The following is a 25,487-nucleotide window of genomic DNA, read 5'->3' on the forward strand; positions in this document are numbered from 1 at the left end:
TGTAAGAAATCTGGCTTATTAATGAAGAAATTCCCCAACTCGATTTTGCCGATTCTCTTTATGATAATTTAGCCGATTGTCTTTCCTTCGATTCTGCCGATTGCCAAACCGGACAATGCCCAACAAGCCGATGGCATCGCACCGGTCTCCCACACTAAATTTCGAGATAGATCCACCCGTACCCAAACTCCTTGCCACGCAAGGCCAAACCTTTACTCGCGCAAATCCGTGCATCTCTCAAGATGGCATGTTGAACCTAACGGCGTAACTCCTCGAAATAATGTCGGGTCTTCTTTTCATTATCCTCTCCGAATTCTGCTCGTTCAGCTCCGGCAGCTTCCTTCTACAATAATCACTGTCTTTTGAACGAGCCGTCACGAAGAGTGGGCCCACTTCGACAGAGTTAGTTAAACTTCGAGGGCGAGCTGCCCCCCGAGCCTCAGCCGAAGCGAGGATAAAGGACAGATCATCACCATCGAGATTTCGGGGCGGGCTCAACCTTGTCCAAGAGAGCTATCCCGCAGGGCCACCAGCCCGATCACCTCCCTTCCGTTGAGGGTCCATACAGACCGATCCATCGGGCTATGATAGTTTTTGCACCATAAGCACCATTCTCTAGGTAACTTGTGGTGCGAGTTCAGCCGATCCCAACGAAATCGGCTCCCCGAGCAGCAGACCTTCACGGCGAGCTGCCCCCGGGCCTTCAAGGTGAGAATAGCAGCGAGCCGATCACGTCAATCATCCTTGATTTCCAACTCGCAACGCCGTATCAACCGATTCGGAACAAATCGGCTCTTCGGAGTGAGGGAATTTCAGGGCGAGCCGCCCTCCCCGAGCTTCTTTAGTCCAAGCCTTGCGCCTTGCCGATCGGATCAGCTCATCATCTTCGGCAGGCTGAGGCAACTTCCGGTGAGAACGTCTTCGTATTTCCGACGCCCTCCGATTCTTGGAGGGAACTAGCTCCCCGCTCTTAAGTCGATATCTGTGCATCGGCTATTCCCGAAAATTTTCGAATTTTTTGGCCGACCTGTGTATCGGCCCCCATACTCCAATATCCACCATTAAAGGATGAGACTCTTCTACTGCATATCCTCGTGTTTCATCCACTTGGGCGCCCCCCCCGAGCCGATTCCGTCGAGAGATTCGATGACATCGGCTCTGATGGGCCATGAATGTGTTGAACCCAGGCAGTATGGATGGTGAGGATATTCGCGGCCGATTACTGGAATCGGCCTCCACGCTGTTTGCTCAGTGAAGGTTTTGTACTGCTCCTTCATAGACCCTTGGGACCGATCACAAGGATCGGCCTCGGCAACTTGCACATCGCTTGGCTTCAACTACATGGTCGTGCCGTGGATAAAACTAGCTTAACCCTTCCCTTTGTCACATCGATGCGCTCGCAGCCGTCCAATTTGATGCCCGAGAGGGGTTCTTGGCCTGCCGCTTCCCATGCGTTCATGCCGCCCGTTGAAACTTCGGCCGAGTCGTCGGCTTGGACGACCTCTACCTCATCACCATCCCACCGTATTATGCATTGGTGCATCGTGGAGGGAATGCAGCAGTTGGCGTGGATCCAATCTCTTCCTAGCAAAACAGCATAACCGCTCGTGCTATCAACGATAAAGAACGCCGTGGGGATGGTTTTTCTTCCTACGGTCGGATCCACATTCAGAACTCCTTGTGCTTCGTACGCTTGGCCGTTGAAGTCGCTCAACGTTACGTTGGTCTTGATTAGATCCGAACTCGAGCGTCCCGGCCGACGTAGCATAGAGTACGGCATGATGTTAACCGCCGCTCCGGTGTCCACCAGGCATCCCGTTTACGTGCCTCCCATCGATATACCCTCGTAAGTACAGGGCCTTCGGATGCCCGTAGCTCCCGTCTCGGGGCTTCTCAAAGATAACCGGCCGTGGGCCGCAGATCAAGTTGTGCCACGGATGTCTCATCTAAGCCCGGAGTACCGAACTCCGACGGGAGGATAAACACCATATTTGTGCCAGCCGACGTTTCATCATCGGCTTTTCTCTCGTTCGTGGCGCCACTCTTTTCTTTGTGGCTGACCTTCCTCGTCCAGGGTTCGCAGAATTTTGGCGGCCAGATCAGGCCGTGCCTTCCCTAGCGTGCGCAAGTATAATCTTTCAGTTTCTTCCAACTCACGCAGACGCTGGACTCTTTGCTTCTGGGAACGGCTGAGCCCATCAGGGTACCATCTGGGCTGGTGATATTTGTATTCTTCACTACCGTCCTCTAGCTCCTCGAGATCTTCCATCTGAGGGGACTCGGCACGCTTGTCCCGATGCGGGAAAGGCCCTAGCCGGCTGAACACAGACACGTTAGCGGCACCCTTCTTCCTTTGTTTGCATTCGGGCGCGTCCTCGATTGTTGGCAATCGGCTCATCCCCGAGTCCCGGCAATGTTTGAAGAACGGGCAGTCCCGGTGCTTATCCATGTCACTCTGCCCCTTGGCCTCCCTTCGGCGCGACGACCGTACCCGTTGTTGCTTCTACCATGTTGGCGGTACCTTCCGACCTCGGCATCAGACCAGAAATTCCTTTCATCGTCGGCGTCGTAGCGCCGACGTCGGTCTTGGTGTTGCTCGTATTTGCTGAGAGGGTGCTTGGAGTGTGGGCGTTGATACCGCATGCTTCTTATTCCCTCCCTTGCCGGGTACCGCATGTCCTCACCTCGGGGTTGGCCGCGCGGATCGGCTCCCTCTTCATCCTTGCCACGGGAGTGGCCGCTTTCTCGTTTCCTCTTTGCCATGGCGGCTTGCAGATCCTTCCACATTGACACCAAAGGAAAACTTTGGCCGATCTATGGGGTGGCTGAGATCCACCGTGTCGACACCGGGACCCGGACGTGGGTTTCTACCAAGCCCGATACCGTGCGGCCGGGTCTTCTCAGCGGAGCCGATGAGTTCGGTTCCAAGGGTTGCCTTGATCCCGTCATGTTCCCTTCTGAGCTCCTTGGGCAGATCCCCATGCTTCAGAGACTTGGTGCGCTCCTCCAACGGGGTGGAGAGATTTCCCCCATCAAGTGCGCCTTCGGGCGTGGAGCCCCTCCCCCGACGCCATGGGAGTGGGTTCGGTGGGAGGAGCCGAAGAGTGCGGCTTCGAGGATGGCTTTGATTTCGTCGCATGTGACTGGCGTGCCGTCCGCCATCTCAGATGTAGATGGCGATGTGGTTGATGTAGACGATGGTCCCACCGGCGTGCCGAGAATGTGTTGATCGCCAAAACCCACCGGCGGGCAGCGGCCTTGTCAACACTGTAGAGCCGGGGGGAGCCTAGGGCTGCGGCGGGCTGCGACCCCTCCGAGCGACGGCCCGCGATGCTCTTGTCGGTCACACGCGGCGTTGCGAAGTGCAAGGGCGTGCCACCTGACCTATACCTGGTCGGGAAGGTGATGAAGTTGCCTCGCTTAGTTTCCTCGCAGGGCATACATGTAAACGTTAAATACGAGCCTCGATCGGCTCTCGAGGTTATCCCGTGAATCGGCTCAAAGAGCCGATCCACCCATGATCCGTACGGGGTGCACGAATACTTGGTGGTCCCGCTTGATCAAGATGAAGCTAATGAGATCTACGACGATTTAGGGTTTTCACCGCATAACCGGATCATCCTACTCCGGGTTGGGCCTTGCGGCCACGCACGGTGCTCGTAAGCCGATCCTAAACAAGGCCAAAAAACCAACACGAAGTTGATCCTAGGAACATCCCGTTTAGGACTTGCGAACGCCACCCTACGTGCCACCGGATCCTCCCCCCATTGTAAGGCCAAACTATTGCAGATATTAAACTAATCCTTGTAGAACAAGGAGCAATCGTAACGGATCAGATCTACTAAATAATGATCAAGCGGGGTGCCGCCCCCACACCCGAGATAGGCGTGAGGACGGCTAGATATGCAAGGGTTGCACTACGTAAGCATGCTTAAACGAAGAACAATGCTAACCCTAACACATCTAATGATAACTACGTTGCTCGCCATCAAAAACGCTTCGATACGAGCAACGCATGAACAACGTGGGGCTTGTGCTGCCTAGATCGCAAGATGCGATCTAGGCAGCATGTCGCTTACCCGATAGAAACCCTCGAGACGAAGGAGTTGGCGATGCGCCGAGATTGGTTTGTTTTTGGGGTTGAACGTGAGTTGTTGTTTATTCCATAAACCCTAGGTACATATTTATAGTCCAAATGGACTTTCTAATGTGGGCGTGCACTAAACCGTGCACGAGATAAAATCTAACTTCTAAACCGATATACAATCTATTATATTAAGATACACGGGCTAACTAGCCCAAATTCTCCGTGCGAGGCCGCTTCATAGTTCTTCCATATGTAATCTCCCAAGCCCATCTTGATCGCGGCCCACCTCCTGATTTAGCCAAAATCTGGTGATAACACTCCCGCATTTTTTAAACCGAAGGGCATTGTCTTGTAGCAAAACACGCCGTAAGGTGTAATAAACGCTGTTTTGGCTTCGTCATCTTCTTTTAATCTGATCTGGTTATAACCAGAGTATGCATCCAAAAAGGAAAGACGTTCACAACCTGCCGTGGAGTCGATGATTTGATCGATCCTTGGGAGGGGAAAGTGATCCTTAGGGCAATGTTTGTTGAGACACGTGAAGTCGACGCACATGCGAAGGACTGTCGTGTTTTTCTTCGGCACCATCACCGGGTTAGCTACCCATGTGGCTTCGTAGATATCTCTCCGATAAAACCAGCTTCCTCTAGTCGATTTATTTCTGAAAGCATGGCTTTGCGGTTTGGTTCCGAAAACGCCGCAAAGGTTGTCTCGATTGGTTTCGCTGTTGGATCTAAATTTAGGTGGTGCTCGGCAAGTTCCCCGGGTACTCCTGGCATGTCAGCTGGACACCATGCGAAGATTTTCTAGTTCTCACGGAGGAACCCGACGAGCGCGCTTTCCTATGCGATATCCATATTGTTTGCAATGGATGTCGTCTTTTTTGGATCCGTCGGGTGAATCTCGCACCTCCTTAGAATTTTTCTCTTGTGTTGAAAGTTGATTCTTTGTTTGGCCTTCCAACGTCTGGCAGTACGTCGTAATCAGTCATGCTTTTCGACGCCAAGTATTCAGCTTGCATCCCGAAGGTTTCTGATAACCGATGGAAATCCTTGTCGCACTTATCAGCTAAGGCGAAACTCCCTTTGACCGTGATTGGTCCCTTGGGTCCAGGCAATCTCCATAACAGGTATGTATAGTGTGGTACTGCCATAAACCTAGCATATGCTGGTCGTCCCAACAAAGCGTGGTATTGCGATGGAAAATCCACGACTTCAAACTCCAGTTTCTCGATTCTATAATTTTCTCGGGTTCCAAACTGAACGTCGAGGTTGATCTTTCCCAATGGGTAACTTGGTTTTTCTGGTGTGATGCCGTGGAACCTTGTGTCTGTTGGCTTCAGGTTTGCTAAGGATATGTTCATCTTCCTCAATGTATCCGCATACATAAGGTTTAAGCTGCTGCCACCATCTATGAATACTCGAGAAACATCAAAGCCCGCAATAACCGCCGGCGTAATAAGTGCTGACCGCCCTGGTCGAGGAACTTGCTGCGGATGATCTCGCTATTGTGAAGCCGATATCTTGTCCCGACCAATTAAGGTACTCAACCGTTGGTGGAGGCATTTTCTCTGCCATAAACACCTGTCGTGAGATTACTTTTTGAGCTCTATTGGATGGCCTTCCCTTCTGAATCATCGACACTGCTCCGTTGGAGTTAGGATCAACATAGGGTGGTGGTGCAGGTGCTGCCGCTATTCTGAGCTGGTGTCGATTGTCCTCTGTAATCGCGGGAGGTGGCGGTAGGTGAACTTCGCTCCTAGGCTCCCGAGGATTTCTCTGTGCTGCTCGTGCGTGAGCGTTTTTCGCACATCCGAACATTGCTTGGAAATTTCGACAATCTTTCTGCAGGTGTCCCGACTGTCTTTTCCCATTGCTATCGAGGAAAAAATGCATCTGGCACGGTCCATTTAACATTTCTTCGGGAGACACAAAAGGTCTTGGAAACCTTGGCCCACTATTTTGCCTGTTGCGGGAGTCGTCCCTATTATCGCTTCGCTGTTCATTGCTTCTCTGATAATCGTCTCTCGGTGCTTCCTCCCGTATTTGCCCGAAATCCCGCCGAAATTTGCCCCGGGGCGTCATAACTTGGATACCGCCGAGGAAATCGTCGCCTCGACTCGATAATTTCGACCACGGTCCTCTTCTCGGCGACCCGTGTCGTTTATTGTGGACAGCGTCTTCTCCGTCTCGCCCATCTATTTGCTATTTCCATCAACGCGGATACTCGTTTTTGGATTGGTCCTTCCCAAGTCCTCGACAAAATCTCCACGCCTGATTCCTCGCGACAAACGCATCTATTGCTCTCTCGTCGATATATTTTCTCGCCGAGTTTTTTATGATGTTCCACCTTTGGATGTATTTTCTCATTGACTCATCTGGCTTTTGTCGACACGCCCTCAGCTCTTCTAACGACGCAGGCTTCTTGCATGTGGACCTGAAGTTCTTGACGAATACGTCCTCGAAACTTTCCCAACTGTCGATGGATCCTGGCGGGAGTTTTTTGATCCAAGATCGTGCGGCTCCACTTAAGTGCACCTGAATACTTTGCATCGCGGTTGCTCTAGTTCCTCCAGTTAGCTTCACCGTTTCGAGGTAATCAATTAACCAGCTCCTCCGGATCTTGCAGGCCGTCGAACTTTTTGAAATGATCGGGTAACTTGAATCCCGAGGGGACTCGAGTTTTTCGGACTCTTCTCGTGAAGCACGGTAGACCGCACATATCCTCGTCATTAAGCTCCGGGGACTGCCGATGATCCCTTCTGCTTTGCCTTGCTCTATCGACCCTCGCTTGTACTCCTGTGTCTCTTGCTCCACTTGGTCCTTCAGGAACTGCCGCCGTTGCTGCCGCAGGTCGTGGACTATTTTGCCTTGGCGCTCCTTCGGGAGGCGTTGCTACGAATGCTGTCCCCATAGCTCCAACTCCTGCTAACGCCATGTTGTATAATGTCTCCCTTGGATCTCCTGGGGGTGGCCTGGATGCGAGGATGTAAGCTTGTGTCGCCATATACCCAGCTTCTGGTGTTTTAGGGATAATATTTCCTCTTGTATCTATCGACATAAAGGACATGTCGAGGTTTTGAACCAAGTATTCTCTTTCTGCCTCGGGTATGTGTTGTAACCTTGATCTTCCTCTCGTTCCGATCTTCCCCGTGGCTATCACCCGAAACTCTAGATTGTCTACTTAGATCTGCCCTTCTCCCGCTCGGATGCGTAGCTGCCTCCTTTCTTCTCGTTCAACTCGGCTGTCTGTTTTTCTATTTCTCGGCAGTTCGTGCGAGCATATATTGATAAGCTTGCAGTTCTTGAGCTGTAGCTGTCGTCGTCATTGGTTCTGAACCATCTAGGGCTTTTGCCGCTCTATCCCAGGCTGCTCGTGGAAGTTGAACTTGACGCGTGGTGTGGGCCCGACATATTTAGTGCCCATACCTCTCCTTAAATCTGAGGGATCAACAAAAGGATTTCCCAACTCGTCGAAAGCCTCCGATGTTTCCTCTTGATTTTCGATAGCATAAATCTGATGATATTTTGTACTCAGATCTATGTTGGGTTTGGTGACATCATTGTTGAGATTGATGAAGACCTTGCCCACCGTGAGAGATTTGTCGATGAAGTCGTAATCGTCGACATCGCTTGAGCCATCGCTTATATATGAGTCCGCAGATGACTCAAACGATGCGTTGTCGAAGATCTTGGCGAGTTTCTCTCTTGCTCGATGCCGACGTAACGTGTTGCCGAAGTTTCTTCTTCCGACTCAGCTTGACGATGCATAGCTTGAAAAATCAGAATCGACCACCGACGATCCCGACGAAATCGGAATTTCGACACGATACGATCCTTCCTTCTCGACGCGAAAGTGGAACCTTCCGAACGTCATCTCCAAAGGCTCCGCCATATACGCATATGCATCCAAACGGGAGGGTGGGTGAGGAACAAAATCAACAAGACCAAGCAGCGATCCGTTTACCTCGATCCATAGTGTTGCTTCCGGTTGACGATGTCGAAGATCTTGAACGTGCCATCGAGATCGGATCCTTACGCCTCTAATTCCCACGGACGGCGCCAATTGACAAGGGATTAACTTGTCAATGCCTATGGATTGTAGGCTAGGGTTTAGTTAGAAGTAGAGGGCAAGTAGATCTCGAAGGTTTCAGCCGAAAAGTACTCGACGAATATGAAAACTAGGGTTTGCAGACAATGATTCGATGATCTCCTCGTCCCTCGACTCCCTCTTTATATAGGAGGTGGAGCCGAGGGATTCGTGCTATACAAGATTACGCAGTTCGGGACGGTTTCTAACTCATCCCGCCGGATTACAAATAACACTTCCTATTACAACTCTATCTTTTCCTTAAATACATCTTGGGCTCCCGAATCTTCTTATTCTTCGGGTAATGGGCCTTCAATAAACCCCGGGTACTATATTCGGCAAGCCCATTTGGGATGCCTATGTCACTCGAGTAAGCATCTTGTGCTCGGGGTTGGCGCCGGCTTCGGCTGGGTACTCATGTGCATCGACTTGGCCGACGGTAACATTGTCGACCAAATGGTCATCCTCCTACGATCTCAGCATCGCCGCTCCCGTGTCCAGGAATTCCACGCAAACGCAGCTCCGCCTGTGTCACCGGCTTCCGCTTGCCGCCGAAGTACATGTTCTTGGCCATCGAGGAGCTTTGGATGAGCACCTTGCACTACGGCGAGGATTGTTCTTTGCCGTGGCAAAGGTCGAAATCTGCCGTGCACCTAAATCGCGCGTGAAACACCCCGGGAACGTCTCACCACCATGGCGAGCTTTGCATGGTACGCGACCGCGCTCGCGGACGAACTCCCGGTAGGCACCCTTGGTCCCGTCGCGGTAGCCGAAGAGCCCGCCTTACGCATGCGCTCAGGGTGGAGCTGTGGAGCCCCTTGATGAACTTGCCATCGCCTGGGCTGTATGTGTCGAGGTCATACAACCCTTCGATGAGCCCATCCGACACGAATGCCAATGACACGAATGATGTATGTGTCCAGGAGGAGGAATGCGCGAGGGCTCTCTCTTCCCACTCACTTACTAGGACTAGAACAACCCACCTTATATACCACTCTAACTCTCTTCCAACTAGCAATGTGGGACTAAACTTCAGCCCCCACTAGTGCTGCCACTAATTTTTGGAATGGGCCATGTGAGTTTCGGAATTTTTTTGAAACCCGTACGATGAGTTTCCTCACCGCGTATATTTTTATTGCATTTTGGGGTTATAATGTACAAAGCTAAAGCTAAAAGAAAACAGAGTGCTTGAGAACAGCACTTAAAGAAAGCTAATCTAGGCTAGAAAACTAGAGATTACAGAAAATTCGTTACCCAGGCCCGAAGGCCAATGTATGATTTCGTCTTAGCTTTATGCACCAGCAAGGCCAACTCTTCTTTAAACTTATGTTTGCAGCGATATAGGCTTGGAGGGATTCCTTTGAAGATAAAATCATTTCGGATAGTCCAGATTGACCACGATGTAAGCATGATGAGCTCCATGAAGAAAGGTCTGCTGGATTTTGGCTTTGAAGCTCGAACTACATCCTGTAGCACTATAGACCCGTTAGTCGAGTTGAATCCCAGCCAGGACATAAATATTTCCAACAACTTTCAAGCAAAAGGACGGGAGAAGAACAAGGTGATCTCTTGTTTCCAAAGCGAGAACCATTACACATGATGCATGTGTAATCCGGCAAGAAGAACCTCTTTCTTTGCAACATGGCTCGGTATTCAATCCGTTATGGAAGAGAAGCCAAAAGAAAACTTTATGCTTGTCCTGCAGGTTTTCCAAAGCCAAGAAATGATGGGTAGCATAGGCCCTTGCTTCATCAGATCCTTATACATAGATGATACTCGATAGCCTGGGGCTGCCACAGTCACTGCCGACTTATCCTTTTCCAAGGATACCTGTGTTTCTTGTATAAGGGTAACAAACTGCTGATATTCACCCATAGCTTGTATAGACAGGGACAAATGAAAGAGAGATGGAAACTCTTCAGTGGCAATAACGTTCTTGACAGAAATTGATATATCTTTAGCAAAAGTGAATAGATAAGGCCATTTGGTTGATAGCATTTCAGAAGACCATAAGTCAGTCCAAAATAGCACATTTAGCCCATTGTTCATTGTACATGAAGCTTTGGCTTTGTAGAGATCAAGGTTTTTAAGACAGTCCCTCCACCAAAAAGAAATATCTCTCGTGTCGAAGCGGCGGCAGTAACATTCAGTAATAAGACTCCCACACTAAGTTTATCCAAGGAATATTCTCTTTGTTATAAAACTTATGGATATGTTTTAGTACGAGACAATTATTTTGAACCGACGACTTGAGAACACCCAAACCGCCTTGATCTTTTGGTCGACGGACCATATCCCATGAGGCCAAATGAGGAGTCTTACTCGTCAAGATCCTTGTTTCGCAGAGACAATGTCTTCTATATTTGTCACACTCATCAAGAACCCACTGGTATAATTTCAGCGTACTCATGGAGAAAATTGGCAGAGAAGAGAGGACTGAATTAACCAGCCTTATCTTACTGCCATAATTAAGATACATGGCGCATGAAGGTAACCTTCTCTGGATACACATTATCGGGGCATAAAATATTCCTTTGGTGGCTTGGAGATACTAAGGGGTAATCCAAGATATAGAAATGGAAGGTTTCCCAATTGGCGCTTTAGAGCAGAGGTGTATATGCTCACTCGTCCTCGGGAATATTGATAGGAATCAGATTTGATTTCTCATAATTTACTCTTAGTCCGAAGAGCTTCTCCAAATCTGTGCAGCAAACCCTTTAGAACCAGTAATTGGGGCACATCTGCTTGCATTATAACAAGGGTATCATCAGCATATACTGGACTATTGGGAAAGAAGAAGAACTCTGGAGAGCCAAAGGTCTATGAAGCAAATTGTCCCTCATTGCATGGTTGACCATGGATTGTAAGGTGTCAGCAGAAAGGACAAACAACAAAGGAGAAAGGGGATTCCCCTGTCTAACCCCTCTCCTACATTTGATAATGGGCCATGGGCCAAAGGCCAAATGCCCAAAAATTCCAGCAATATGTACCAAATCTTCTCTCTGGTTGAGGAGGATTAAATCCCGTCTGCAACGGCAACGGAAACGGCACGACAACGGCAACGGCAACGGAAGTCACGGCAACGGAAACGGCACGACAACGGAAAAACGGCAGACACGGCAACGGCAACGGCATTTTAGTCAATTTTTAACAAATATGAAACATTTTTAGGCCAATTGTGGGCTAGGGGGAACGGCCCCCCGAACTATTCATATCTATGCCACCGCACGAAATCTGTATTTTCACCATATCCTAACAACATGCATTCACATTAACTCGTCTCTCACCAACCTGTCGTCCCGATCGCTCTCCTTTGGCCAACCTCGTCCTCTTCGGCCTCCGTGCAAAAATGATGTACGACTTTATTTGCTGGATTTTTAATATCCGCATAAAAAGTTCCTGAATTTCACTTGGGTCATTTTGAAAGATTTCAGGATATCTCCGAGAAAAAAGAATTACCAAGTATTCTGAGATTATTACAAGAACACAGGGATCTTTTCTCATAATGAAAATAGCTTCAACCAGCTCAATTGTATTAACATTCGTTCAACTGAATATAACTTTCGGTGCCTACACAACATAGGTCTTTGAATTTCCAACATCAACGTGAACCGAACATCACGGTTAATTATGTCATTGGCCATCATTTAAAATGAATTCAATGGAATATCATCTTCGGCAAACTCAATAATTCACCCACCAACCCGAAGAATCAACATGATTTTATCAATAATTCAGAACAAATTCAGTGGATAATCATCAACGAAAATTCTGAAAAACAAATACTAGCAAAATGAATGCAAAACGACAACCAACCAAAAATCTATAGTTAATCGAGTCAAATCCTCACCGAGGAGATATCGGGATGATGCATCCCACTAGAATCCCAACACATGAATTACTCGACGATTAGAGAAACAGAAAAATAGGCATGATTCCAAAATCCATTTGCAAACAAAATTCAATGCACAAGGTTGAAGTAAGCAAAAGTAGAAAATCATCTCATTTAACATTTTCTCTGTTAAAACAAAAAATAAAAATATAGACTTTAGTCCGCTTACCGCGCTGTCGCCAAGCGAAAATAAAAATATAAACAAAATCTAATGCACAGGTTGAAGTAAGTCTTAAGTCGCGAATATTCACGCGAGCGCACGCGCTATGTGGCTGTGTGTGTGGTGCAGCCCTTTGTGTGCTTCTACCATTTTACATGTCAACAAGAGCTCCCCTTATAAGTTGGTCCAAACTTTCTTCCCTTAGCAATGTGGGACTAAAGTTTGTGCATGGCACTAGAGTTCACATGAATTTGCCGATGGGCCACTCGTTGCCTCAAATGGGCCTCTATACTTGCTCATTTCCGTAAGAAAGAAAACTTGCGTTCAATTTGCAAGGTCCAGTAGAATTCTTGCCGGTATAACTTTAATTAATTTGAGGGAAGTCTACAGCAGAAACATATATAGGGTTGCTTCGGTGTAGTCTACACCAAAAAGTACCTTTGCTCACTATCTTCCCTTAGGCTCGAGTAAGCATCTTGTGCTCGGGGTTGGCGCCGGCTTCGGCTGGGTACTCATGTGCATCGACTTGGCCGACGGTAACATTGTCGACCAAATGGTCATCCTCCTACGATCTCAGCATCGCCGCTCCCGTGTCCAGGAATTCCACGCAAACGCAGCTCCGCCTGTGTCACCGGCTTCTGCTTGCCGCCGAAGTACATGTTCTTGGCCATCGAGGAGCTTTGGATGAGCACCTTGCACTACGGCAGGATTGTTCTTTGCCGTGGCAAAGGTCGAAATCTGCCGTGCACCTAAATCGCGCGTGAAACACCCTGGGAACGTCTCACCACCATGGCGAGCTTTGCATGGTACGCGACCGCGCTGCGGACGAACTCCCGGTAGGCACCCTTGGTCCCGTCGCGGTAGCCGAAGAGCCCGCCTTACGCATGCGCTCAGGGTGGAGCTGTGGAGCCCCTTGATGAACTTGCCATCGCCTGGGCTGTATGTGTCGAGGTCATACAACCCTTCGATGAGCCCATCCGACACGAATGCCAATGACACGAATGCTCGTATGTGTCCAGGAGGAGGAATGCGCGAGGGCTCTCTCTCTTCCCACTCACTTACTAGGACTAGAACAACCCACCTTATATACCACTCTAACTCTCTTCCAACTAGCAATGTGGGACTAAACTTCAGCCCCCACTAGTGCTGCCACTAATTTTTGGAATGGGCCATGTGAGTTTCAGAATTTTTTTTGAAACCTGTACAGTGAGTTTCCTCACTGCGTATATTTTTATTGCATTTTGGGGTTATAATGTACAAAGCTAAAGCTAAAAGAAAACAGAGTGCTTGAGAACAGCACTTAAAGAAAGCTAATCTAGGCTAGAAAACTAGAGATTACAGAAAATTCGTTACCCAGGCCCGAAGGCCAATGTATGATTTCGTCTTAGCTTTATGCACCAGCAAGGCCAACTCTTCTTTAAACTTATGTTTGCAGCGATATAGGCTTGGAGGGATTCCTTTGAAGATAAAATCATTTCGGATAGTCCAGATTGACCACGATGTAAGCATGATGAGCTCCATGAAGAAAGGCTGCTGGATTTTGGCTTTGAAGCTCTGAACTACATCCTGTAGCACTATAGACCCGTTAGTCAGAGTTGAATCCCAGCCAGGACATAAATATTTCCAACAACTTTCAGCAAAAGGACGGGAGAAGAACAGGTGATCTCTTGTTTCCAAAGCAGAACCATTACACATGATGCATGTGTAATCTGGCAAGAAGAACCTCTTTCTTTGCAACATGGCTCTGGTATTCAATCTGTTATGGAAGAGAAGCCAAAAGAAAACTTTATGCTTGTCCTGCAGGTTTTCCAAAGCCAAGAAATGATGGGTAGCATAGGCCCTTGCTTCATCAGATCCTTATACATAGATGATACTCGATAGCCTGGGGCTGCCACGATCCATCGCAGACTTATCCTTTTCCAAGGATACCTGTGTTTCTTGTATAAGGGTAACAAACCGCTGATATTCACCCATAGCTTGTATAGACAGGGACAAATGAAGAGAGATGGAAACTCTTCAGTGGCAATAACGTTCTTGACAGAAATTGATATATCTTTAGCAAAAGTGAATAGATAAGGCCATTTGGTTGATAGCATTTCAGAAGACCATAAGTCAGTCCAAAATAGCACATTTAGCCCATTGTTCATTGTACATGAAGCTTTGGCTTTGTAGAGATCAAGGTTTTTAAGACAGTCCCTCCACCAAAAAGAAATATCTCTGTGTCGAAGCGGCGGCAGAACATTCTGGTAATAAGACTCCCACACTAAGTTTATCCAAGGAATATTCTCTTTGTTATAAAACTTATGGATATGTTTTAGTACGAGACAATTATTTTGAACTGACTGACTTGAGAACACCCAAACCGCCTTGATCTTTTGGTCGACAGACCATATCCCATGAGGCCAAATGAGGAGTCTTACTGTCAAGATCCTTGTTTCTGCAGAGACAATGTCTTCTATATTTGTCACACTCATCAAGAACCCACTGGTATAATTTCAGCGTACTCATGGAGAAAATTGGCAGAGAAGAGAGGACTCGAATTAACCAGCCTTATCTTACTGCCATAATTAAGATACATGGCGCATGAAGGTAACCTTCTCTAGATACACATTATCAGGGGCATAAAATATTCCTTTGGTGGCTTGGAGATACTAAGGGGTAATCCAAGATATAGAAATGGAAGGTTTCCCAATTGGCGCTTTAGAGCAGAGGTGTATATGCTCACTCGTCCTCGGGAATATTGATAGGAATCAGATTTGATTTCTCATAATTTACTCTTAGTCCAGATAGCTTCTCCAAATCCGTGCAAGCAAACCCTTTAGAACCAGTAATTGGGGCACATCTGCTTGCATTATAACAAGGGTATCATCAGCATATACTGGACTATTGGGAAAGAAGAAGAACTCTGGAGAGCCAAAGGTCTATGAAGCAAATTGTCCCTCATTGCATGGTTGACCATGGATTGTAAGGTGTCGGCGAGCAAGGACAAACAACAAAGGAGAAAGGGGATCCCCTGTCTAACCCCTCTCCTACATTTGATAATGGGCCATGGGCCAAAGGCCAAATGCCCAAAAATTCCAGCAATATGTACCAAATCTTCTCTCTGGTTGAGGAGGATTAAATCCCGTCTGCAACGGCAACGGAAACGGCACGACAACGGCAACGGCAACGGAAGTCACAACGAACGGAAACAAGCACGACAACGGAAAAACGGCGGACACGGCAACGGCAACGGCATTTTAGTCAATTTTTAACAAATATGAAACATTTTTAGGCCAATTGTGGGCTAGGGGGCAACGGCCCCCCGAACTATTCATATCTATGCCATCGCACGAAATCTGTATTTTCACCATATCCTAACAACATGCATTCACATTAACTCGTCTCTCACCAACTCTGTCGTCCCGATCGCTCTCCTTTGGCCAACCTGTCCTCTCTGGCCTCCGTGCAAAAATGATGTACGACTTTATTTGCTGGATTTTTAATATCTGCATAAAAAGTTCCTGAATTTCACTTGGGTCATTTTGAAAGATTTCAGGATATCTCCGAGAAAAAAGAATTACCAAGTATTCTGAGATTATTACAAGAACACAGGGATCTTTTCTCATAATGAAAATAGCTTCAACCAGCTCAATTGTATTAACATTCGTTCAACTGAATATAACTTTCGGTGCCTACACAACATAGGTCTTTGAATTTCCAACATCAACGTGAACCAGTATCACGGTTAATTATGTCATTGGCCATCATTTAAAATGAATTCAATGGAATATCATCTTCGGCAAACTCAATAATTCACCCACCAACCCGAAGAATCAACATGATTTTATCAATAATTCAGAACAAATTCAGTGGATAATCATCAACGAAAATTCTGAAAAACAAATACTAGCAAAATGAATGCAAAACGACAACCAACCAAAAATCTATAGTTAATCGAGTCAAATCCTCACCGAGGAGATATCGGGATGATGCATCCCACTAGAATCCCAACACATGAATTATCGACAGATTAGAGAAACAGAAAAATAGGCATGATTCCAAAATCCATTTGCAAACAAAATTCAATGCACAAAGTTGAAGTAAGCAAAAGTAGAAAATCATCTCATTTAACATTTTCTCTCGTTAAAACAAAAAATAAAAATATAGACTTTAGTCCGCTACCACGTTGTCGCCAAGCGAAAATAAAAATATAAACAAAATCTAATGCACAGGTTGAAGTAAGTCTTAAGTCGCGAATATTCACGCGAGCGCACGCGCTATGTGGCTGTGTGTGTGGTGCAGCCCTTTGTGTGCTTCTACCATTTTACATGTCAACAAGAGCTCCCCTTATAAGTTGGTCCAAACTTTCTTCCCTTAGCAATGTGGGACTAAAGTTTGTGCATGGCACTAGAGTTCACATGAATTTGCTGATGGGCCACTCTGTTGCCTCAAATGGGCCTCTATACTTGCTCATTTCCGGAAGAAAGAAAACTTGCGTTCAATTTGCAAGGTCCAGTAGAATTCTTGCCGGTATAACTTTAATTAATTTGAGGGAAGTCTACAGCAGAAACATATATAGGGTTGCTTCGGTGTAGTCTACACCAAAAAGTACCTTTGCTCACAATCTTCCCTTAGGCTCGAGTAAGCATCTTGTGCTCGGGGTTGGCGCCGGCTTCGGCTGGGTACTCATGTGCATCGACTTGGCCGACGGTAACATTGTCGACCAAATGGTCATCCTCCTACGATCTCAGCATCGCCGCTCCCGTGTCCGGGAATTCCACGCAAACGCAGCTCCTCCCGTGTCACCGGCTTCGCTTGCCGCCGAAGTACATGTTCTTGGCCATCGAGGAGCTTTGGATGAGCACCTTGCACTACGGCAGGATTGTTCTTTGCCGTGGCAAAGGTCGAAATCTGCCGTGCACCTAAATCGCGCGTGAAACACCCTGGGAACGTCTCACCACCATGGCGAGCTTTGCATGGTACGCGACCGCGCTCGCGGACGAACTCCCGGTAGGCACCCTTGGTCCCGTCGCGGTAGCCGAAGAGCCCGCCTTACGCATGCGCTCAGGGTGGAGCTGTGGAGCCCCTTGATGAACTTGCCATCGCCTGGGCTGTATGTGTCGAGGTCATACAACCCTTCGATGAGCCCATCCGACACGAATGCCAATGACACGAATGCTGTATGTGTCCAGGAGGAGGAATGCGCGAGGGCTCTCTCTCTTCCCACTCACTTACTAGGACTAGAACAACCCACCTTATATACCACTCTAACTCTCTTCCAACTAGCAATGTGGGACTAAACTTTAGCCCCCACTAGTGCTGCCACTAATTTTTGGAATGGGCCATGTGAGTTTCAGAATTTTTTTTGAAACCTGTACAGTGAGTTTCCTCACTGCGTATATTTTTATTGCATTTTGGGGTTATAATGTACAAAGCTAAAGCTAAAGAAAACAGAGTGCTTGAGAACAGCACTTAAAGAAAGCTAATCTAGGCTAGAAAACTAGAGATTACGAAAATTCGTTACCCAGTGCCCGAAGGCCAATGTATGATTTCGTCTTAGCTTTATGCACCAACGAAGGCCAACTCTTCTTTAAACTTATGTTTGCAGCGATATAGGCTTGGAGGGATTCCTTTGAAGATAAAATCATTTCGGATAGTCCAGATTGACCACGATGTAAGCATGATGAGCTCCATGAAGAAAGGCTGCTGGATTTTGGCTTTGAAGCTCTGAACTACATCCTGTAGCACTATAGACCCGTTAGTCAGAGTTGAATCCCAGCCAGGACATAAATATTTCCAACAACTTTCAGCAAAAGGACGGGAGAAGAACAGGTGATATCTTGTTTCCAAAGCAGAACCATTACACATGATGCATGTGTAATCTGGCAAGAAGAACCTCTTTCTTTGCAACATGGCTCTGGTATTCAGTCTGTTATGGAAGAGAAGCCAAAAGAAAACTTTATGCTTGTCCTGCAGTGTTTTCCAAAGCCAAGAAATGATGGGTAGCATAGGCCCTTGCTTCATCGAATCCTTATACATAGATGATACTCGATAGCCTCGGGGCTGCCACGATCCATCGCCGACTTATCCTTTTCCAAGGATACCTGTGTTTCTTGTATAAGGGTAACAAACCTGCCGATATTCACCCATAGCTTGTATAGACAGGGGACAAATGAAAGAGAGATGGAAACTCTTCGATGGCAATAACGTTCTTGACAGTAAATTGATATATCTTTAGCAAAAGTGAATAGATAAGGCCATTTGGTTGATAGCATTTCAGAAGACCATAAGTCAGTCCAAAATAGCACATTTAGCCCATTGTTCATTGTACATGAAGCTTTGGCTTTGTAGAGATCAAGGTTTTTAAGACAGATCCCTCCACCAAAAAGAAATATCTCTGTGTCGAAGCGGCGGCAGAACATTCTGGTAATAAGACTCCCACACTAAGTTTATCCAAGGAATATTCTCTTTGTTATAAAACTTATGGATATGTTTTAGTACGAGACAATTATTTTGAACTGACAGCTTGAGAACACCCAAACCGCCTTGATCTTTTGGTCGACAGACCATATCCCATGAGGCCAAATGAGGAGTCTTACTGTCAAGATCCTTGTTTCTGCAGAGACAATGTCTTCTATATTTGTCACACTCATCAAGAACCCACTGGTATAATTTCAGCGTACTCATGGAGAAAATTGGCAGAGAAGAGAGGACTGAATTAACCAGCCTTATCTTACTGCCATAATTAAGATACATGGCGCATGAAGGTAACCTTCTCTGGATACACATTATCAGGGGCATAAAATATTCCTTTGGTGGCTTGGAGATACTAAGGGGTAATCCAAGATATAGAAATGGAAGGTTTCCCAATTGGCAGTTTAGAGCAGAGGTGTATATGCTCACTCTGTCCTCAGGAATATTGATAGGAATCAGATTTGATTTCTCATAATTTACTCTTAGTCCAGTAGCTTCTCCAAATCTGTGCAGCAAACCCTTTAGAACCAGTAATTGGGGCACATCTGCTTGCATTATAACAAGGGTATCATCAGCATATACTGGACTATTGGGAAAGAAGAAGAACTCTGGAGAGCCAAAGGTCTATGAAGCAAATTGTCCCTCATTGCATGGTGGACCATGGATTGTAAGGTGTCAGCAGCAAGGACAAACAACAAAGGAGAAAGGGGATTCCCCTGTCTAACCCCTCTCCTACATTTGATAATGGGCCATGGGCCAAAGGCCAAATGCCCAAAAATTCCAGCAATATGTACCAAATCTTCTCTCTGGTTGAGGAGGATTAAATCCCGTCTGCAACGGCAACGGAAACGGCACGACAACGGCAACGGCAACGGAAGTCACGGCAACGGAAACGGCACGACAACGGAAAAACGGCAGACACGGCAACGGCAACGGCATTTTAGTCAATTTTTAACAAATATGAAACATTTTTAGGCCAATTGTGGGCTAGGGGGCAACGGCCCCCCTGAACTATTCATATCTATGCCACTGCACGAAATCTGTATTTTCACCATATCCTAACAACATGCATTCACATTAACTCGTCTCTCACCAACCTGTCGTCCCGACTGCTCTCCTTTGGCCAACCTGTCCTCTCTGGCCTCCGTGCAAAAATGATGTACGACTTTATTTGCTGGATTTTTAATATCTGCATAAAAAGTTCCTGAATTTCACTTGGGTCATTTTGAAAGATTTCAGGATATCTCCGAGAAAAAAGAATTACCAAGTATTCTGAGATTATTACAAGAACACAGGGATCTTTTCTCATAATGAAAATAGCTTCAACCAGCTCAATTGTATTAACATTCGTTCAACTGAATATAACTTTCGGTGCCTACACAACATAGGTCTTTGAATTTCCAACATCAACGTGAACCAGTATCACGGTTAATTATGTCATTGGCCATCATTTAAAATGAATTCAATGGAATATCATCTTCGGCAAACTCAATAATTCACCCACCAACCCGAAGAATCAACATGATTTTATCAATAATTCAGTAACAAATTCAGTGGATAATCATCAACGAAAATTCTGAAAAACAAATACTAGCAAAATGAATGCAAAACGACAACCAACCAAAAATCTATAGTTAATCGAGTCAAATCCTCACCGAGGAGATATCGGGATGATGCATCCCACTAGAATCCCAACACATGAATTACTGACAGATTAGAGAAACAGAAAAATAGGCATGATTCCAAAATCCATTTGCAAACAAAATTCAATGCACAGGTTGAAGTAAGCAAAAGTAGAAAATCATCTCATTTAACATTTTCTCTGTTAAAACAAAAAATAAAAATATAGACTTTAGTCCGCTTACCGCGCTGTCGCCAAGCGAAAATAAAAATATAAACAAAATCTAATGCACAGGTTGAAGTAAGTCTTAAGTCGCGAATATTCACGCGAGCCCACGCGCTATGTGGCTGTGTGTGCAGTTGTGTGTGTGTGTGGTACAGCCCTTTGTGTACTTGTACCATTTTACATGTCACCAAGAGCCTCACTTAACAATATGGGATTAAAGTTTGTGCATGGCGCTAGAGTTCACAGGATTTTGCTGATGTGCCACTCTGTTGCCTCAAATGGGCTTCTATACTTGCGCACTGAGATGTTCCACCCGTTGTTGCCTATCAGTTGGATTAAATATTGGTATGCCATACCCTCGCAAAAAAATATATTGGTATGCCATACAATGTAAAAGGTGTTGCAGGTGCATGCATGCTCATGTTACATCCCTCGCTTGGCGGTGCTACAGAGTTGTTGTCCCGCTCGTTCGCTCGAAGGAAAGAACCGGGTTGAACCCGCGGGTTGAGCCTATTTCTACTACGGAGTATTTTTTTGCAAAACCGCACCGCACCATCCCAAACTGCTTTTCTGAAAAACCGGGCCACTCCGCCCCATTTGGTAGTTTGCCCCATTCTAGCCCAGTCCAATCGAGGCCAGGGCATAACCAGCCCCAAAAATCCCGTTCCCACCCGCACCATTCTCACCTTGACTCATGTGCGCTCCCGTTTATCTGGTTCAGATCAAACCGTTCAAGTGTGACTTTTCTACCCTCAAATAATGTTTTCTGCAACAAAACGTAAGCAAAGCGAATACGTATAATAGTACGAGTTCCTTCGTGCCACCGTGCGTCTTCAAGCTGGGCCCGTCTTGCTAATGCCTCTCTTTGTAGCATTCTTTTTGCTAATTCATCAAGTTCATTGTTTTGATAAACAAGGCCGAAGGCTAGGCTTTATAAATAAAGCGACATCCACATCGAGTCCGAGCATACAACACCACGGGTTCTAGACCCACCACACGAATACGAAAACAAGTTCACGACCAGCCAGCAGGACGGAAAGGTATCAAGATACAATACATGAAGAGCAGAAAACACAACTAAGGATCGCATGCGTCATCATCTTCCTTCATTCCGCAACCGCAGCTGAAGCTTCCGGATCTCGTCCATCGCCGCCTCAAGCAGCCCTCGGTCCTTCGGTCCCAGAGCCCTCCATCTCTGCATATACATCATCATTTGGAACATTGCATCAGCCCGAAGAGTTGATCAATTTCCATTCAATAGCAAGTTTATCTATACTAGTGGTTGGGGCGCCTCCTCACCGTATGGTGGCTGTCAAATCAAGGGACAAAACACTTCTGGACTAAAAAGAAACCTAAGTTTTTTTTCTTAATTCACTGGTCATGTAGATGATTTTTTATTTTATTTTAAGTGCATCTAGAAAGGGAGATCAATGCCGGAAAGAACCAAACTGTTGGCCCTAGACATTGCCATTTAAAGTACTACCCCTGTTCATAAAAGGATTTCATAAATTTGTCTGAAGATATATCCGAAATTAGACAATTAACAGAGGAGTATCTGTTTAATTTTACAAAACAAAAGGAGGCTTGTTTCAGGAAAATTAAATACAATAACTCATAGTTCTGTTCTGAACTGCAAATTATATATGGCCAGTACGGCTGGTCACCAGCTTATTTCATAGACGAAAAAGAAGAGGCGATGCAGAGGAGCGAGCAGCGAACCACATATGGATCCAAAATGATGGCACACCTACAAATACAGCAGAAATGCTTTGATTAGCATAGTCCGCCACACCAAAAGGTGGAAGACAAAGTCAAGAAGCAGAGAATAACCGTGTAAACCATTCTTCGATAGCCAACTGAAAGTCACTAAACAGAGCTGCACTTACCTTTCTTTCTGGTCTGAAGTTTTTGTGCTTTTCATAAAACAGACATAATCAAAATAACCACATAATTCCTTGTGACAAAACAACCGAATAATTTCTTAAAAGAAATCAGGACATGTGATTCACTTTTCTTTGTAGAAAAAAGAGCACTATCTGAGCTTCGAAGCCCAATGCAAAAATAGCCACGTTTTTCTTTTCTTTTCTTTTCTGTTTGTCATAAACAAAATGAATAAACAGGAAATTGCTACCCTGTTGCAGCTGCTATCTATCCTTGAAATAGGTCAAAAATAACAAGTATATTTATTAAATGGTCATGAACACACATGATTTTCAGTACTAACACAAGAACCAGCAGAACTCATGCTCCTGAGATTGAGCTATCACATAGTAGAAAGTTTGCACACTGAAAGAGGCATCGCCATAAGCCAGTGTATTCTGGACACAAGTTGGTTGGCTAATGTTGAATTTGGACTTACAGATTCCACTTCGAAACATAGATAGATACCCACCAGGCCATGCCTTATGTAAATATGAGAAAAAAATGCGTAACATGGTCAAAATGTCTAGCACACAAAATGGTTCCATCTCCTGTTCCCCAAATAGTTGATGCCAAACATCTCCCAAATATGAAAAAGGAACCTAATAAATATGAAAAAAATCAAATCAGCCAATTAAAAATATTCATCATCCTTATAGTCATCAAGCTCTAATATTCAACTACTAACTCGAACCAGAACCTCCAAAAGTCATCTGCAAACCTAGTAAAAAGAGATGTACATCTAATGGATTGTTACCAAATCATTAAAACACAAGCATTTGCAGCTCCATGAAAGTAGTACAGATGTAGCTAAAGAACAGTATGTTTGGAGGTTACCTAGATCAAGAGGATATAGGGAGGAATTCACAGGTGCAGGGTGTGGTCGAGATGATCGAAGTGGAGCCGAGGTACGTCCTTTGAAATGCAGTCGAGAAGCACGGTGCAGATCTGCTCGTCATCGGCAGCCACGGCTACAGCGCCATCAAGCGGTAACTGGTTATTTGCCTCTGTCTCCCACAATTCTTACACAGGTTTCAGCTGAGGAACTGAAGCTATTTAACTGAACTGTTGGAAGCTTCTTGGTTCCTCGGGAGCGTGAGTGATACTGCAGCCACCACGCGCACTGCTCCGTCATGACAGTGATGCAACCCAATACCAAGAACTGGTCGCTTTTTCTGGCACCACAGTAAGTAGCTGCTGTAAAATTGCCAAAATAAATAGGCATATATAAACACAGTGAAGGCAACAGACATGCTGAACATTCTAGGTCTGAAAGTAGGGGAGTGTACCTAATTATCATTTCATATTTCATATTATAAAAAAGGTGTCTATTAGATATCTTAATCTTGGAGCCATGGATGAACTTCCGACACGGGCGCTGCAATTAAAGTGAAGAGTCAGTAATAATACCCCAAATATATGCTTTGACTTATTGAAACATCGTTCAACTTAAGTATGATATACACTAAAATTAAAATGCATTACCAAACAGCAAGTTGTTATAAGTATAGAAACCTTCATAATTTGTCAAGGAAATCAAATCCTCCATCCTGTAATTCCAATGCATCTTCTTAAAAAAATTAACGATCCAAGACAACTCCTATGAAGTAGATAGTTCCGATGGCTCTTGAACCAACACATATGTACCTAGAACACAAATTCACGAAGCAATAAGTACATTATATGCCAATCTCATGGATGGATCATGAATTTTTCCTGTATGGCTGCAAATAAACATCGAGCGCTTAAATGAATTAAAGGGCAACTCATATGTATAATAAGGTGTCCAAAGTTTAGAGGTGAAGATGGAGAGAAATGGGTGTGTTGCTGACCTGGGCCTCCATTGCCGCACACGAGGTAACAGCTACGGTCATTGAAGTTGTGTTCACACCACCACTCACGTCGAGACACATTTGCCAAGGCGCCGACATTGGCACTGCAATGTTTGAATCCAACCAACTAAGAAACATGTAAAAAAATGTCAATTACTCGGATATTGTAGGTGCAGCATTTCATCATGCAGCTTAATTATGTACCTAAGTGAAAAGCTAACATGAGGATGAAGAACACATTGTACATAAAAAATAGTCGCTGCGCCCTGCTTGTGCTACGACAGCCTGAAGAACATCACCTATATCGCTGGTTCTTCCGCCTCCCTCAACCCATCACAACACGGAGGCCTCCTTCTGGTGTCTTCCCAACTGAGAGAGGGAGCAGATTCTGCAATAGGACAAGTCAGAGGGGGAGGGGGATAGAGCGGGGAGAGGTGGTGGCCCTCCGCTGCCGGCATGCCGCCCCGTGCAGGTCATAGTCTACTTTCCTGCAATCTTCGCAACCAGAGTGACTACCTGCGCTGAATCCGCTTGAATTCGGAGGTTGTTACCCATTATTCTCATCTTCTTCACGCACGTCCACTGATGCGGCTCTCCTTCCACCTGCTCGTAATTGATTCTGAGCTCCTCCACGGCCTCCCCGATCCAGCGGCGTCCGTCTCACATCTCCTCCGACCACCACCGCCGCCTGCCCCCATATCTGTCTGTGGCCACCGTCGACCACTGTCTCCGACCTCCACCACTTCCTTCCCCAATCTCCCATCTCTTCCGATCTCCACCTCCTCCTGCCCACACCTCTGTTCGCCCCAACTCACGCCCAGCTTTCCGCTCACCCGCCGCCGCCGCCAGGAAGAAAACGGGGTTAGGGAAACGGGAGGATATGCGTGGCGATTGCCAAGTTTCGGCCGGTTTTTTTCTTGGGTGTGCCTATGCCTCAGTTGAATGAGATTTTCTTAAGTCTCAGTCAACTCAGAAAAATGCAACTACAGTTCAAAGAAAAATGCAACTCGGTTCAGTTGCACATTTCTGTCATAAAAGTGCAATTATACTTTTTTAACAGAAAAGTGCAACTCAAAGCACATTTTTGTAAGTAACTTAGACTTAAGAAATTCTCAGTTGGCTGAGACATAGCAAAACCGTTTTTTCTTTTGACCCTCGCCTGCCCAACCGGAGGCCGCCAAGTGGCCGTCTCAACCTCTGCCCGC

General features: G+C 46.1%; 1 protein-coding gene across 1 annotated transcript in view; it reads right to left on the minus strand.

Moving 5' to 3' along the window:
• The window catches only part of LOC124653554 (carotenoid 9,10(9',10')-cleavage dioxygenase-like), a 55,450-nt gene that overhangs the window by 15,912 nt on the left and 14,051 nt on the right, over positions 1-25,487 (minus strand). The window lies entirely within an intron of this gene.

The sequence above is a fragment of the Lolium rigidum genome, chromosome 5 (genome assembly GCF_022539505.1).
Source record: "Lolium rigidum isolate FL_2022 chromosome 5, APGP_CSIRO_Lrig_0.1, whole genome shotgun sequence".
Classification (NCBI taxonomy): Eukaryota; Viridiplantae; Streptophyta; class Magnoliopsida; order Poales; family Poaceae; genus Lolium; species Lolium rigidum.